This window comes from Lactuca virosa, chromosome 1 (assembly GCF_052849685.1).
Source record: "Lactuca virosa cultivar CGN04683 chromosome 1, Lactuca_virosa_CGN04683_v6, whole genome shotgun sequence".
NCBI lineage: Eukaryota > Viridiplantae > Streptophyta > Magnoliopsida > Asterales > Asteraceae > Lactuca > Lactuca virosa.
Window position 1 is genome coordinate 264,233,691 of NC_136426.1, and position 11,099 is coordinate 264,244,789.

The 11,099-nt window shown below is 46.8% G+C and overlaps 32 non-coding genes across 32 annotated transcripts; all 32 read left to right on the plus strand.

The window, feature by feature from the left end:
- Window positions 1–75: 75 nt before the first annotated feature.
- Window positions 76–194, plus strand: LOC145146972 (5S ribosomal RNA). The gene has a single exon (XR_013727891.1). It is a non-coding gene; the product is annotated as a 5S ribosomal RNA (ribosomal RNA).
- Window positions 195–419: 225 nt separating this feature from the next.
- Window positions 420–538, plus strand: LOC145152508 (5S ribosomal RNA). Its single transcript, XR_013733040.1, has one exon. It is a non-coding gene; the product is annotated as a 5S ribosomal RNA (ribosomal RNA).
- A 233-nt stretch (window positions 539–771) lies between these two features.
- Window positions 772–889, plus strand: LOC145150024 (5S ribosomal RNA). Its single transcript, XR_013730855.1, has one exon. It is a non-coding gene; the product is annotated as a 5S ribosomal RNA (ribosomal RNA).
- A 230-nt stretch (window positions 890–1,119) lies between these two features.
- On the plus strand, window positions 1,120–1,238 carry LOC145153528 (5S ribosomal RNA). The gene has a single exon (XR_013734030.1). It is a non-coding gene; the product is annotated as a 5S ribosomal RNA (ribosomal RNA).
- A 231-nt stretch (window positions 1,239–1,469) lies between these two features.
- LOC145153659 (5S ribosomal RNA) lies at window positions 1,470–1,588 on the plus strand. Its single transcript, XR_013734156.1, has one exon. It is a non-coding gene; the product is annotated as a 5S ribosomal RNA (ribosomal RNA).
- A 231-nt stretch (window positions 1,589–1,819) lies between these two features.
- Window positions 1,820–1,938, plus strand: LOC145149115 (5S ribosomal RNA). Its single transcript, XR_013729974.1, has one exon. It is a non-coding gene; the product is annotated as a 5S ribosomal RNA (ribosomal RNA).
- Window positions 1,939–2,168: 230 nt separating this feature from the next.
- LOC145148078 (5S ribosomal RNA) lies at window positions 2,169–2,286 on the plus strand. Its single transcript, XR_013728978.1, has one exon. It is a non-coding gene; the product is annotated as a 5S ribosomal RNA (ribosomal RNA).
- Window positions 2,287–2,514: 228 nt separating this feature from the next.
- Window positions 2,515–2,633, plus strand: LOC145152298 (5S ribosomal RNA). Its single transcript, XR_013732823.1, has one exon. It is a non-coding gene; the product is annotated as a 5S ribosomal RNA (ribosomal RNA).
- Window positions 2,634–2,863: 230 nt separating this feature from the next.
- On the plus strand, window positions 2,864–2,982 carry LOC145147759 (5S ribosomal RNA). Its single transcript, XR_013728652.1, has one exon. It is a non-coding gene; the product is annotated as a 5S ribosomal RNA (ribosomal RNA).
- Window positions 2,983–3,212: 230 nt separating this feature from the next.
- On the plus strand, window positions 3,213–3,331 carry LOC145145912 (5S ribosomal RNA). The gene has a single exon (XR_013726864.1). It is a non-coding gene; the product is annotated as a 5S ribosomal RNA (ribosomal RNA).
- Window positions 3,332–3,560: 229 nt separating this feature from the next.
- Window positions 3,561–3,679, plus strand: LOC145148421 (5S ribosomal RNA). Its single transcript, XR_013729306.1, has one exon. It is a non-coding gene; the product is annotated as a 5S ribosomal RNA (ribosomal RNA).
- A 229-nt stretch (window positions 3,680–3,908) lies between these two features.
- On the plus strand, window positions 3,909–4,027 carry LOC145150322 (5S ribosomal RNA). The gene has a single exon (XR_013731142.1). It is a non-coding gene; the product is annotated as a 5S ribosomal RNA (ribosomal RNA).
- Window positions 4,028–4,251: 224 nt separating this feature from the next.
- LOC145136439 (5S ribosomal RNA) lies at window positions 4,252–4,370 on the plus strand. Its single transcript, XR_013720467.1, has one exon. It is a non-coding gene; the product is annotated as a 5S ribosomal RNA (ribosomal RNA).
- A 230-nt stretch (window positions 4,371–4,600) lies between these two features.
- Window positions 4,601–4,719, plus strand: LOC145141347 (5S ribosomal RNA). Its single transcript, XR_013722611.1, has one exon. It is a non-coding gene; the product is annotated as a 5S ribosomal RNA (ribosomal RNA).
- A 230-nt stretch (window positions 4,720–4,949) lies between these two features.
- Window positions 4,950–5,067, plus strand: LOC145150025 (5S ribosomal RNA). Its single transcript, XR_013730856.1, has one exon. It is a non-coding gene; the product is annotated as a 5S ribosomal RNA (ribosomal RNA).
- Window positions 5,068–5,296: 229 nt separating this feature from the next.
- Window positions 5,297–5,415, plus strand: LOC145152299 (5S ribosomal RNA). The gene has a single exon (XR_013732824.1). It is a non-coding gene; the product is annotated as a 5S ribosomal RNA (ribosomal RNA).
- Window positions 5,416–5,646: 231 nt separating this feature from the next.
- LOC145149533 (5S ribosomal RNA) lies at window positions 5,647–5,764 on the plus strand. Its single transcript, XR_013730391.1, has one exon. It is a non-coding gene; the product is annotated as a 5S ribosomal RNA (ribosomal RNA).
- A 229-nt stretch (window positions 5,765–5,993) lies between these two features.
- LOC145146298 (5S ribosomal RNA) lies at window positions 5,994–6,112 on the plus strand. Its single transcript, XR_013727249.1, has one exon. It is a non-coding gene; the product is annotated as a 5S ribosomal RNA (ribosomal RNA).
- A 231-nt stretch (window positions 6,113–6,343) lies between these two features.
- LOC145147840 (5S ribosomal RNA) lies at window positions 6,344–6,462 on the plus strand. Its single transcript, XR_013728729.1, has one exon. It is a non-coding gene; the product is annotated as a 5S ribosomal RNA (ribosomal RNA).
- Window positions 6,463–6,693: 231 nt separating this feature from the next.
- Window positions 6,694–6,812, plus strand: LOC145156064 (5S ribosomal RNA). Its single transcript, XR_013736489.1, has one exon. It is a non-coding gene; the product is annotated as a 5S ribosomal RNA (ribosomal RNA).
- A 230-nt stretch (window positions 6,813–7,042) lies between these two features.
- Window positions 7,043–7,161, plus strand: LOC145152300 (5S ribosomal RNA). The gene has a single exon (XR_013732825.1). It is a non-coding gene; the product is annotated as a 5S ribosomal RNA (ribosomal RNA).
- Window positions 7,162–7,392: 231 nt separating this feature from the next.
- LOC145152301 (5S ribosomal RNA) lies at window positions 7,393–7,511 on the plus strand. Its single transcript, XR_013732826.1, has one exon. It is a non-coding gene; the product is annotated as a 5S ribosomal RNA (ribosomal RNA).
- A 232-nt stretch (window positions 7,512–7,743) lies between these two features.
- On the plus strand, window positions 7,744–7,862 carry LOC145145135 (5S ribosomal RNA). The gene has a single exon (XR_013726123.1). It is a non-coding gene; the product is annotated as a 5S ribosomal RNA (ribosomal RNA).
- Window positions 7,863–8,093: 231 nt separating this feature from the next.
- LOC145152302 (5S ribosomal RNA) lies at window positions 8,094–8,212 on the plus strand. The gene has a single exon (XR_013732827.1). It is a non-coding gene; the product is annotated as a 5S ribosomal RNA (ribosomal RNA).
- A 231-nt stretch (window positions 8,213–8,443) lies between these two features.
- On the plus strand, window positions 8,444–8,562 carry LOC145152304 (5S ribosomal RNA). Its single transcript, XR_013732829.1, has one exon. It is a non-coding gene; the product is annotated as a 5S ribosomal RNA (ribosomal RNA).
- Window positions 8,563–8,783: 221 nt separating this feature from the next.
- On the plus strand, window positions 8,784–8,902 carry LOC145147329 (5S ribosomal RNA). Its single transcript, XR_013728235.1, has one exon. It is a non-coding gene; the product is annotated as a 5S ribosomal RNA (ribosomal RNA).
- Window positions 8,903–9,132: 230 nt separating this feature from the next.
- Window positions 9,133–9,251, plus strand: LOC145147381 (5S ribosomal RNA). The gene has a single exon (XR_013728287.1). It is a non-coding gene; the product is annotated as a 5S ribosomal RNA (ribosomal RNA).
- A 230-nt stretch (window positions 9,252–9,481) lies between these two features.
- Window positions 9,482–9,599, plus strand: LOC145150026 (5S ribosomal RNA). The gene has a single exon (XR_013730857.1). It is a non-coding gene; the product is annotated as a 5S ribosomal RNA (ribosomal RNA).
- A 230-nt stretch (window positions 9,600–9,829) lies between these two features.
- On the plus strand, window positions 9,830–9,948 carry LOC145152306 (5S ribosomal RNA). The gene has a single exon (XR_013732830.1). It is a non-coding gene; the product is annotated as a 5S ribosomal RNA (ribosomal RNA).
- A 229-nt stretch (window positions 9,949–10,177) lies between these two features.
- LOC145155669 (5S ribosomal RNA) lies at window positions 10,178–10,296 on the plus strand. The gene has a single exon (XR_013736098.1). It is a non-coding gene; the product is annotated as a 5S ribosomal RNA (ribosomal RNA).
- Window positions 10,297–10,526: 230 nt separating this feature from the next.
- On the plus strand, window positions 10,527–10,645 carry LOC145153476 (5S ribosomal RNA). The gene has a single exon (XR_013733983.1). It is a non-coding gene; the product is annotated as a 5S ribosomal RNA (ribosomal RNA).
- A 230-nt stretch (window positions 10,646–10,875) lies between these two features.
- LOC145155792 (5S ribosomal RNA) lies at window positions 10,876–10,994 on the plus strand. Its single transcript, XR_013736220.1, has one exon. It is a non-coding gene; the product is annotated as a 5S ribosomal RNA (ribosomal RNA).
- Window positions 10,995–11,099: the final 105 nt, after the last annotated feature.

An 11,099-nucleotide genomic window follows, 5' to 3' on the forward strand; every position in this document is an offset into this window, starting at 1 on the left:
CACGCCTCGCCTACGAAAACAAAGGAGGTTGTGCGTCTTTTAAGACATAAAAGCAATAAGCATGGATAGTATTTCGGGTGCGATCATACGAGCACTAATGCACCGGATCCCATCAGAACTCCGCAGTTAACCGTGCTTGGGCGAGAGTAGTACTAGGATGGGTGACCCCCTGGGAAGTCCTCGTGTTGCACCCCTCTTTTTCGTTGCCCGTTTGCGTTTTTTTTAGATTTTACGTGCGGTTTTTTTTTTTTTTCTTTCTTGCTATTTCTATGCTCGGGTGGCATCCGTTTCATGGTTCATGGTTTTCGTATTTTTGGAACGGAGCCGATCGGTCACGTGGGTCTCACGCCTCGCATACGAAAACAAAGGAGGTTCTGCGTCTTTTAAGACATAAAAGCAATAAGCATGGATAGTATTTCGGGTGCGATCATACCGGCACTAATGCACCGGATCCCATCAGAACTCCGCAGTTAAGCGTGCTTGGGCGAGAGTAGTACTAGGATGGGTGACCCCCTGGGAAGTCCTCGTGTTGCACCCCCCTTTTTCGTTTGCCCGTTTGCGTTTTTTTAGATTTTACGTGCGGTTTTTTTTTTGTTTTTTTTTTTCTTTCTTGCTATTTCTATGCTCGGGTGGCCTCCGTTTCATGGTTGATGGTTTTCGTATTTTTGGAACGGCGCCGATCGGTCACGTGGGTCCCACGCCTCGCGTACGAAAACAAAGGAGGTTCTGCGTCTTTTAAGACATAAAAGCAATAAGCATGGATAGTATTTCGGGTGCGATCATACCAGCACTAATGCACCAGATCCCATCATAACTCCGCAGTTAAGCGTGCTTGGGCGAGAGTAGTACTAGGATGGGTGACCCCTGGGAAGTCCTCGTGTTGCACCCCCCTTTTTCGTTGCCTGTTTGCGTTTTTTTAGATTTTACGTGCGGTTTTTTTTTGTTTTTTTTTTCTTTCTTGCTATTTCTATGCTCGGGTGGCATCCGTTTCATGGTTCATGGTTTTCGTATTTTTGGAACGGAGACGATCGGTCACGTGGGTCCCACGCCTCGCGTACGAAAACAAAGGAGGTTCTGCGTCTTTTAAGACATAAAAGCAATAAGCATGGATAGTATTTCGGGTGCGATCATACCAGCACTAATGCACCGGATCCCATCAGAACTCCGCAGTTAAGCGTGCTTGGGCGAGATTAGTACTAGGATGGGTGACCCCCTGGGAAGTCCTCGTGTTGCACCCCCCTTTTTCGTTTGCCCGTTTGCGTTTTTTTAGATTTTACGTGCGGTTTTTTTTTTTGTTTTTTTTCTTTCTTGCTGTTTGTATGCTCGGGTGGCATCCGTTTCATGGTTCATGGTTTTCGTATTTTTGGAACGGAGCCGATCGGTCACGTGGGTCCCACGCCTCGCGTACGAAAACAAAGGAGGTTCTGCGTCTTTTAAGACATAAAAGCAATAAGCATGGATAGTATTTCGGGTGCGATCATACCAGCACTAATGCACCGGATCCCATTAGAACTCCGCAGTTAAGCGTGCTTGGGCGAGAGTAGTACTAGGATGGGTGACCCCCTGGGAAGTCCTCGTGTTGCACCCCCCTTTTTCGTTGCCCGTTTGCGTTTTTTTAGATTTTACGTGCGGTTTTTTTTTTGTTTTTTTTTTCTTTCTTGCTATTTCTATGCTCGGGTGGCCTCCGCTTCATGGTTCATGGTTTTCGTATTTTTGCAACGGAGTCGATCGGTCACGTGGGTCTCACGCCTCGCGTACGAAAACAAAGGTGGTTCTGCGTCTTTTAAGACATAAAAGCAATAAGCATGGATTATATTTCGGGTGCGATCATACCGGCACTAATGCACCGGATCCCATCAGAACTCCGCAGTTAAGCGTGCTTGGGCGAGAGTAGTACTAGGATGGGTGATCCCCTGGGAAGTCCTCTTGGTGCACCCCCCTTTTTCGTTTGCCCGTTTGCGTTTTTTTAGATTTTACGTGCGGTTTTTTTTTGTTTTTTTTTCTTTCTTGCTGTTTGTATGCTCGGGTGGCCTCCGCTTCATGGTTCATGGTTTTCGTATTTTTGGAACGGAGCCGATCGGTCACGTGGGTCCCACGCCTCGCGTACGAAAACAAAGGAGGTTCTGCGTCTTTTAAGACATAAAAGCGATAAACATGGATAGTATTTCGGGTGCGATCATACCAGCACTAATGCACCGGATCCCATCAGAACTCCTTAGTTAAGCGTGCTTGGGCGAGAGTAGTACTAGGATGGGTGACCCCTGGGAAGTCCTCGTGTTGCACCCCCCTTTTTCGTTGCCCGTTTGCGTTTTTTTAGATTTTACGTGCGGTTTTTTTTGTTTTTTTTTCTTTTTTGCTATTTCTATGCTCGGGTGGCCTCCGCTTCATGGTTCATGGTTTTCGTATTTTTGGAACGGAGCCGATCGGTCACGTGGGTCCCACGCCTCGCGTACGAAAACAAAGGAGGTTCTGCGTCTTTTAAGACATAAAAGCAATAAGCATGGATAATATTTCGGGTGCGATCATACCAGCACTAATGCACCGGATCCCATCAGAACTCCGCAGTTAAGCGTGCTTGGGCGAGAGTAGTACTAGGATGGGTGACCCCCTGGGAAGTCCTCGTGTTGCACCCCCTTTTTCGTTGCCCGTTTGCGTTTTTTTTAGATTTTACGTGCTGTTTTTTTTTGTTTTTTTTTTCTTTCTTGCTATTTCTATGCTCGGGTGGCTTCCGCTTCATGGTTCATGGTTTTCGTATTTTTGGAACGGAGCCGATCGGTCACGTGGGTCCCACGCCTCGCGTACGAAAACAAAGGAGTTTCTGCGTCTTTTAAGACATAAAAGCAATAAGCATGGATAGTATTTCGGGTGCGATCATACCAACACTAATGCACCGGATCCCATTAGAACTCCGCAGTTAAGCGCGCTTGGGCGAGAGTAGTACTAGGATGGGTGACCCCCTGGGAAGTCCTCGTGTTGCACCCCCCTTTTTCGTTGCTCGTTTGCGTTTTTTTAGATTTTACGTGCGGTTTTTTTTTGTTTTTTTTTTCTTTCTTGCTGTTTCTATGCTCGGGTGGCATCCGTTTCATGATTGATGGTTTTCGTATTTTTGCAACGGAGCCGATCGGTCACGTGGGTCCCACGCCTCGCGTACGAAAACAAAGGAGGTTCTGCGTATTTTAAGACATAAAAGCAATAAGCATGGATAGTATTTCGGGTGCGATCATACCAGCACTAATGCACCGGATCCCATCAGAACTCCGCAGTTAAGCGTGCTTGGGCGAGAGTAGAACTAGGATGGGTGACCCCCTGGGAAGTCCTCGTGTTGCACCCCCTTTTTCGTTGCCCGTTTGCGTTTTTTTAGATTTTACGTGCGGTTTTTTTTTGTTTTTTTTTTCTTTCTTGCTGTTTCTATGCTCGGGTGGCATCCGTTTCATGGTTGATGGTTTTTGTATTTTTGGAACGGAGCCGATCGGTCACGTGGGTCCCACGCCTCGCGTACGAAAACAAAGGAGGTTCTGCGTCTTTTAAGACATAAAAGCAATAAACATGGATAGTATTTCGGGTGCGATCATACCAGCACTAATGCACCGGATCCCATTAGAATTCCTTAGTTAAGCGTGCTTGGGCGAGAGTAGTACTAGGATGGGTGACCCTCTGGGAAGTCCTCGTGTTGCACCCCCCTTTTTCGTTGCCCGTTTGCGTTTTTTTAGATTTTACGTGCGGTTTTTTTTTGTTTTTTTTTCTTTTTCGCTATTTCTATGCTCGGGTGGCCTCCGCTTCATGGTTCATGGTTTTCGTATTTTTGGAACGGAGCCGATCGGTCACGTGGGTCCCACGCCTCGCGTACGAAAACAAAGGAGGTTCTGCGTCTTTTAAGACATAAAAGCAATAAGCATGGACAGTATTTCGGGTGCGATCATACGAGCACTAATGCACCGGATCCCATCAGAACTCCGCAGTTAAGCGTGCTTGGGCGAGAGTAGTACTAGGATGGGTGAACCCCTGGGAAGTCCTCGTGTTTCACCCCCCTTTTTCGTTGCCCGTTTCCGTTTTATTTAGATTTTACGTGCGGTTTTTTTTTTTTTCTTTCTTGCTATTTCTATGCTCGGGTGGCATCCGTTTCATGGTTCATGGTTTTCGTATTTTTGGAACGGAGCCGATCGGTCACGTGGGTCCCACGCCTCGCGTACGAAAACAAAGGAGGTTCTGCGTCTTTTAAGACATAAAAGCAATAAGCATGGATAGTATTTCGGGTGCGATCATACCAGCACTAATGCACCGGATCCCATTAGAACTCTGCAGTTAAGCGTGCTTGGGCGAGAGTAGTACTAGGATGGGTGACCCCCTGGGAAGTCCTCGTGTTGCACCCCCCTTTTTCGTTGCCCGTTTGCGTTTTTTTAGATTTTACGTGCGGTTTTTTTTTTGTTTTTTTTTCTTTCTTGCTATTTCTATGCTCGGGTGGCCTCCGCTTCATGGTTCATGGTTTTCGTATTTTTGCAACGGAGCCGATCGGTCACGTGGGTCCCACGCCTCGCGTACGAAAACAAAGGAGGTTCTGCGTCTTTTAAGACATAAAAGCAATAAGCATGGATAATATTTCGGGTGCGATCATACCGGCACTAATGCACCGGATCCCATCAGAACTCCGCAGGTAAGCGTGCTTGGGCGAGAGTAGTACTAGGATGGGTGACCCTCTGGGAAGTCCTCGTGTTGCACCCCCTTTTTCGTTTGCCCGTTTGCGTTTTTTTAGATTTTACGTGCGGTTTTTTTTTTGTTTTTTTTTCTTTCTTGCTATTTCTATGCTCGGGTGGCCTCCGTTTCATGGTTGATGGTTTTCGTATTTTTGGAACGGCGCCGATCGGTCACGTGGGTCCCACGCCTCGCGTACGAAAACAAAGGAGGTTCTGCGTCTTTTAAGACATAAAAGCAATAAGCATGGATAGTATTTCGGGTGCGATCATACCAGCACTAATGCACCAGATCCCATCATAACTCCGCAGTTAAGCGTGCTTGGGCGAGAGTAGTACTAGGATGGGTGACCCCTGGGAAGTCCTCGTGTTGCACCCCCTTTTTTCGTTGCCTGTTTGCGTTTTTTTAGATTTTACGTGCGGTTTTTTTTTGTTTTTTTTTCTTTCTTGCTATTTCTATGCTCGGGTGGCATCCGTTTCATGGTTCAGGGTTTTCGTATTTTTGGAACGGAGACGATCGGTCACGTCGGTCCCACGCCTCGCGTACGAAAACAAAGGAGGTTCTGCGTCTTTTAAGACATAAAAGCAATAAGCATGGATAGTATTTCGGGTGCGATCATACCAGCACTAATGCACCGGATCCCATCAGAACTCCGCAGTTAAGCGTGCTTGGGCGAGAGTAGTACTAGGATGGGTGACCCCCTGGGAAGTCCTCGTGTTGCACCCCTCTTTTTCGTTTGCCCGTTTGCGTTTTTTTAGATTTTACGTGCGGTTTTTTTTTTGTTTTTTTTTCTTTCTTGCTGTTTGTATGCTCGGGTGGCCTCCGCTTCATGGTTCATGGTTTTCGTATTTTTGGAACGGAGCCGATCGGTCACGTGGGTCCCACGCCTCGCGTACGAAAACAAAGGAGGTTCTGCGTGTTTTAAGACATAAAAGCAATAAGCATGGATAGTATTTCGGGTGCGATCATACCAGCACTAATGCACCGGATCCCATCAGAACTCCTTAGTTAAGCGTGCTTGGGCGAGAGTAGTACTAGGATAGGTGACCCCTGGGAAGTCCTCGTGTTGCACCCCCCTTTTTCGTTGCCCGTTTGCGTTTTTTTAGATTTTACGTGCGGTTTTTTTTGTTTTTTTTTTCTTTTTTGCTATTTCTATGCTCGGGTGGCCTCCGCTTCATGGTTCATGGTTTTCGTATTTTTGGAACGGAGCCGATCGGTCACGTGGGTCCCACGCCTCGCGTACGAAAACAAAGGAGGTTCTGCGTCTTTTAAGACATAAAAGCAATAAGCATGGATAATATTTCGGGTGCGATCATACCAGCACTAATGCACCGGATCCCATCAGAACTCCGCAGTTAAGCGTGCTTGGGCGAGAGTAGTACTAGGATGGGTGACCCCCTGGGAAGTCCTCGTGTTCCATCCCCCTTTTTCGTTGCCCGTTTGCGTTTTTTTTAGATTTTACGTGCTGTTTTTTTTTGTTTTTTTTTTCTTTCTTGCTATTTCTATGCTCGGGTGGCCTCCGCTTCATGGTTCATGGTTTTCGTATTTTTGGAACGGAGCCGATCGGTCACGTGGGTCCCACGCCTCGCGTACGAAAACAAAGGAGGTTCTGCGTCTTTTAAGACATAAAAGCAATAAGCATGGATAATATTTCGGGTGCGATCATACCAGCACTAATGCACCGGATCCCATCAGAACTCATCAGTTAAGCGTGCTTGGGCGAGAGTAGTACTAGGATGGGTGACCCCCTGGGAAGTCCTCGTGTTGCACCCCCCTTTTTCGTTGCCCGTTTGCGTTTTTTTAGATTTTACGTGCGGTTTTTTTTTTGTTTTTTTTTTCTTTCTTGCTGTTTCTATGCTCGGGTGGCATCCGTTTCATGATTGATGGTTTTCGTATTTTTGCAACGGAGCCGATCGGTCACGTGGGTCCCACGCCTCGCGTACGAAAACAAAGGAGGTTCTGCGTCTTTTATGACATAAAAGCAATAATCATGAATAGTATTTCGGGTGCGATCATACCAGCACTAATGCACCGGATCCCATCAGAACTTCGCAGTTAAGCGTGCTTGGGCGAGAGTAGTACTAGGATGGGTGACCCCCTGGGAAGTCCTCGTGTTGCACCCCCCTTTTTCGTTGCCCGTTTGCGTTTTTTTTAGATTTTACGTGCTGTTTTTTTTTGTTTTTTTTTCTTTCTTGCTATTTGTATGCTCGGGTGGCCTCCGCTTCATTGTTCATGGTTTTCGTATTTTTGGAACGGAGCCGATCGGTCACGTGGGTCCCACGCCTCGCGTACGAAAACAAAGGAGGTTCTGTGTCTTTTAAGACATAAAAGCAATAAGCATGGATAGTATTTCGGGTGCGATCATACCAGCACTAATGCACCGGATCCCATCAGAACTCCGCAGTTAAGCGTGCTTGGGCGAGAGTAGTACTAGGATGGGTGACCCCCTGGGAAGTCCTCGTGTTGCACCCCCCTTTTTCGTTGCCCGTTTGCGTTTTTTTAGATTTTACGTGCGGTTTTTTTTTTGTTTTTTTTTTCTTTCTTGCTGTTACTATGCTCGGGTGGCATCCGTTTCATGATTGATGGTTTTCGTATTTTTGCAACGGAGCCGATCGGTCACGTGGGTCCCACGCCTCGCGTACGAAAACAAAGGAGGTTCTGCGTCTTTTATGACATAAAAGCAATAATCATGAATAGTATTTCGGGTGCGATCATACCAGCACTAATGCACCGGATCCCATCAGAACTCCGCAGTTAAGCGTGCTTGGGCGAGAGTAGTACTAGGATGGGTGACCCCCTGGGAAGTCCTCGTGTTGCACCCCTTTTTTCGTTGCCCGTTTGCGTTTTTTTTAGATTTTACGTGCTGTTTTTTTTTGTTTTTTTTTTTTCTTTCTTGCTATTTCTATGCTCGGGTGGCCTCCGCTTCATGGTTCATGGTTTTCGTATTTTTGGAACGGAGCCGATCGGTCACGTGGGTCCCACGCCTCGCGTACGAAAACAAAGGAGGTTCTGCGTCTTTTAAGACATAAAAGCAATAAGCATGGATAGTATTTCGGGTGCGATCATACCAGCACTAATGCACCGGATCCCATCAGAACTCCGCAGTTAAGCGTGCTTGGGCGAGAGTAGTACTAGGATGGGTGACCCCCTGGGAAGTCCTCGTGTTGAACCCCCCTTTTTCGTTGCCCGTTTGCGTTTTTTTAGATTTTACGTGCGGTTTTTTTTTTTGTTTTTTTTTCTTTCTTGCTGTTTCTATGCTCGGGTGGCATCCGTTTCATTATTGATGGTTTTCGTATTTTTGCAACGGAGCCGATCGGTCACGTGGGTCCCACGCCTCGCGTACGAAAACAAAGGAGGTTCTGCGTATTTTAAGACATAAAAGCAATAAGCATGGATAGTATTTCGGGTGCGATCATACCAGCACTAATGCACCGGATCCCATCAGAACTCCGCAGTTAAGCGTGCTTGGGCGAGAGTAGTACTAGGATGGGTGACCCCCTGGGAAGTCCTCGTGTTGCACCCCCCTTTTTCGTTGCCCGTTTGCGTTTTTTTAGATTTTACGTGCGGTTTTTTTTTTGTTTTTTTTTTCTTTCTTGCTGTTTCTATGCTCGGGTGGCATCCGTTTCATGATTGATGGTTTTCGTATTTTTGCAACGGAGCCGATCGGTCACGTGGGTCCCACGCCTCGCGTACGAAAACAAAGGAGGTTCTGCGTCTTTTATGACATAAAAGCAATAATCATGAATAATATTTCGGGTGCGATCATACCAGCACTAATGCACCGGATCCCATCAGAACTCCGCAGTTAAGCGTGCTTGGGCGAGAGTAGTACTAGGATGGGTGACCCCCTGGGAAGTCCTCGTGTTGCACCCCCCTTTTTCGTTGCCCGTTTGCGTTTTTTTTAGATTTTACGTGCTGTTTTTTTTTTCTTTCTTGCTATTTCTATGCTCGGGTGGCCTCCGCTTCATGGTTCATGGTTTTCGTATTTTTGGAACGGAGCCGATCGGTCACGTGGGTCCCACGCCTCGCGTACGAAAACAAAGGAGGTTCTGCGTCTTTTAAGACATAAAAGCAATAAGCATGGATAGTATTTCGGGTGCGATCATACTAGCACTAATGCACCGGATCCCATCAGAACTCCGCAGTTAAGCGTGCTTGGGCGAGAGTAGTATTAGGATGGGTGACCCCCTGGGAAGTCCTCGTGTTGTACCCCCCTTTTTCGTTGCCCGTTTGCGTTTTTTTAGATTTTACGTGCGGTTTTTTTTTTGTTTTTTTTTCTTTCTTGCTGTTTGTATGCTCGGGTGGCATCCGTTTCATGGTTGATGGTTTTCGTATTTTTGGAACGGAGCCGATCGGTCACGTGGGTCCCACGCCTCGCGTACGAAAACAAAGGAGGTTCTGCGTCTTTTAAGACATAAAAGCAATAAACATGGATAGTATTTCGGGTGCGATCATACCAGCACTAATGCACCGGATCCCATTAGAACTCCTTAGTTAAGCGTGCTTGGGCGAGAGTAGTACTAGGATGGATGACCCCCTGGGAAGTCCTCGTGTTGCACCCCCCCTTTTTCGTTGCCCGTTTGCGTTTTTTTAGATTTTACGTGCGGTTTTTTTTTGTTTTTTTTTCTTTTTCGCTATTTCTATGCTCGGGTGGCCTCCGCTTCATGGTTCATGGTTTTCGTATTTTTGGAACGGAGCCGATCGGTCACGTGGGTCCCACGCCTCGCGTACGAAAACAAAGGAGGTTCTGCGTCTTTTAAGACATAAAAGCAATAAGCATGGATAGTATTTCGGGTGCGATCATACCAGCACTAATGCACCAGATCCCATCATAACTCCGCAGTTAAGCGTGCTTGGGCGAGAGTAGTACTAGGATGGGTGACCCCTGGGAAGTCCTCGTGTTGCACCCCCCTTTTTCGTTGCCTGTTTGCGTTTTTTTAGATTTTACCTGCGTTTTTTTTTTGTTTTTTTTTTCTTTCTTGCTGTTTCTATGCTCGGGTGGCATCCGTTTCATGATTGATGGTTTTTGTATTTTTGCAACGGAGCCGATCGGTCACGTGGGTCCCACGCCTCGCGTACGAAAACAAAGGAGGTTCTGCGTCTTTTATGACATAAAAGCAATAATCATGAATAGTATTTCGGGTGCGATCATACCAGCACTAATGCACCGGATCCCATCAGAACTCCGCAGTTAAGCGTGCTTGGGCGAGAGTAGTACTAGGATGGGTGACCCCCTGGGAAGTCCTCGTGTTGCACCCCCTTTTTCGTTGCCCGTTTGCGTTTTTTTTAGATTTTACGTGCTGTTTTTTTTTGTTTTTTTTTCTTTCTTGCTATTTCTATGCTCGGGTGGCCTCCGCTTCATGGTTCATGGTTTTCGTATTTTTGGAACGGAGCCGATCGGTCACGTGGGTCCCACGCCTCGCGTACGAAAACAAAGGAGGTTCTGCGTCTTTTAAGACATAAAAGCAATAAGCATGGATAGTATTTCGGGTGCGATCATACCAGCACTAATGCACCGGATCCCATCAGAACTCCGCAGTTAAGCGTGCTTGGGCGAGAGTAGTACTAGGATGGGTGACCCCCTGGGAAGTCCTCGTGTTGTACCCCCCTTTTTCGTTGCCCGTTTGCGTTTTTTTAGATTTTACGTGCGGTTTTTTTTTTGTTTTTTTTTCTTTCTTGCTGTTTCTATGCTCGGGTGGCATCCGTTTCATGATTGATGGTTTTCGTATTTTTGCAACGGAGCCGATCGGTCACGTGGGTCCCACGCCTCGCGTACGAAAACAAAGGAGGTTCTGCGTATTTTAAGACATAAAAGCAATAAGCATGGATAGTATTTCGGGTGCGATCATACCAGCACTAATGCACCGGATCCCATCAGAACTCCGCAGTTAAGCGTGCTTGGGCGAGAGTAGTACTAGGATGGGTGACCCCTTGGGAAGTCCTCGTGTTGCACCCCCCTTTTTCGTTGCCCGTTTGCGTTTTTTTAGATTTTACGTGCGGTTTTTTTTTTGTTTTTTTTTCTTTCTTGCTGTTTCTATGCTCGGGTGGCATCCGTTTCATGATTGATGGTTTTCGTATTTTTGCAACGGAGCCGATCGGTCACGTGGGTCCCACGCCTCGCGTACGAAAACAAAGGAGGTTCTGCGTCTTTTATGACATAAAAGCAATAATCATGAATAGTATTTCGGGTGCGATCATACCAGCACTAATGCACCGGATCCCATCAGAACTCCGCAGTTAAGCGTGCTTGGGTGAGAGTAGTACTAGGATGGGTGACCCCCTGGGAAGTCCTCGTGTTGCACCCCCCTTTTTCGTTGCCCGTTTGCGTTTTTTTTAGATTTTACGTGCTGTTTTTTTTTGTTTTTTTTTCTTTCTTGCTATTTCTATGCTCGGGTGGCCTCCGCTTCATG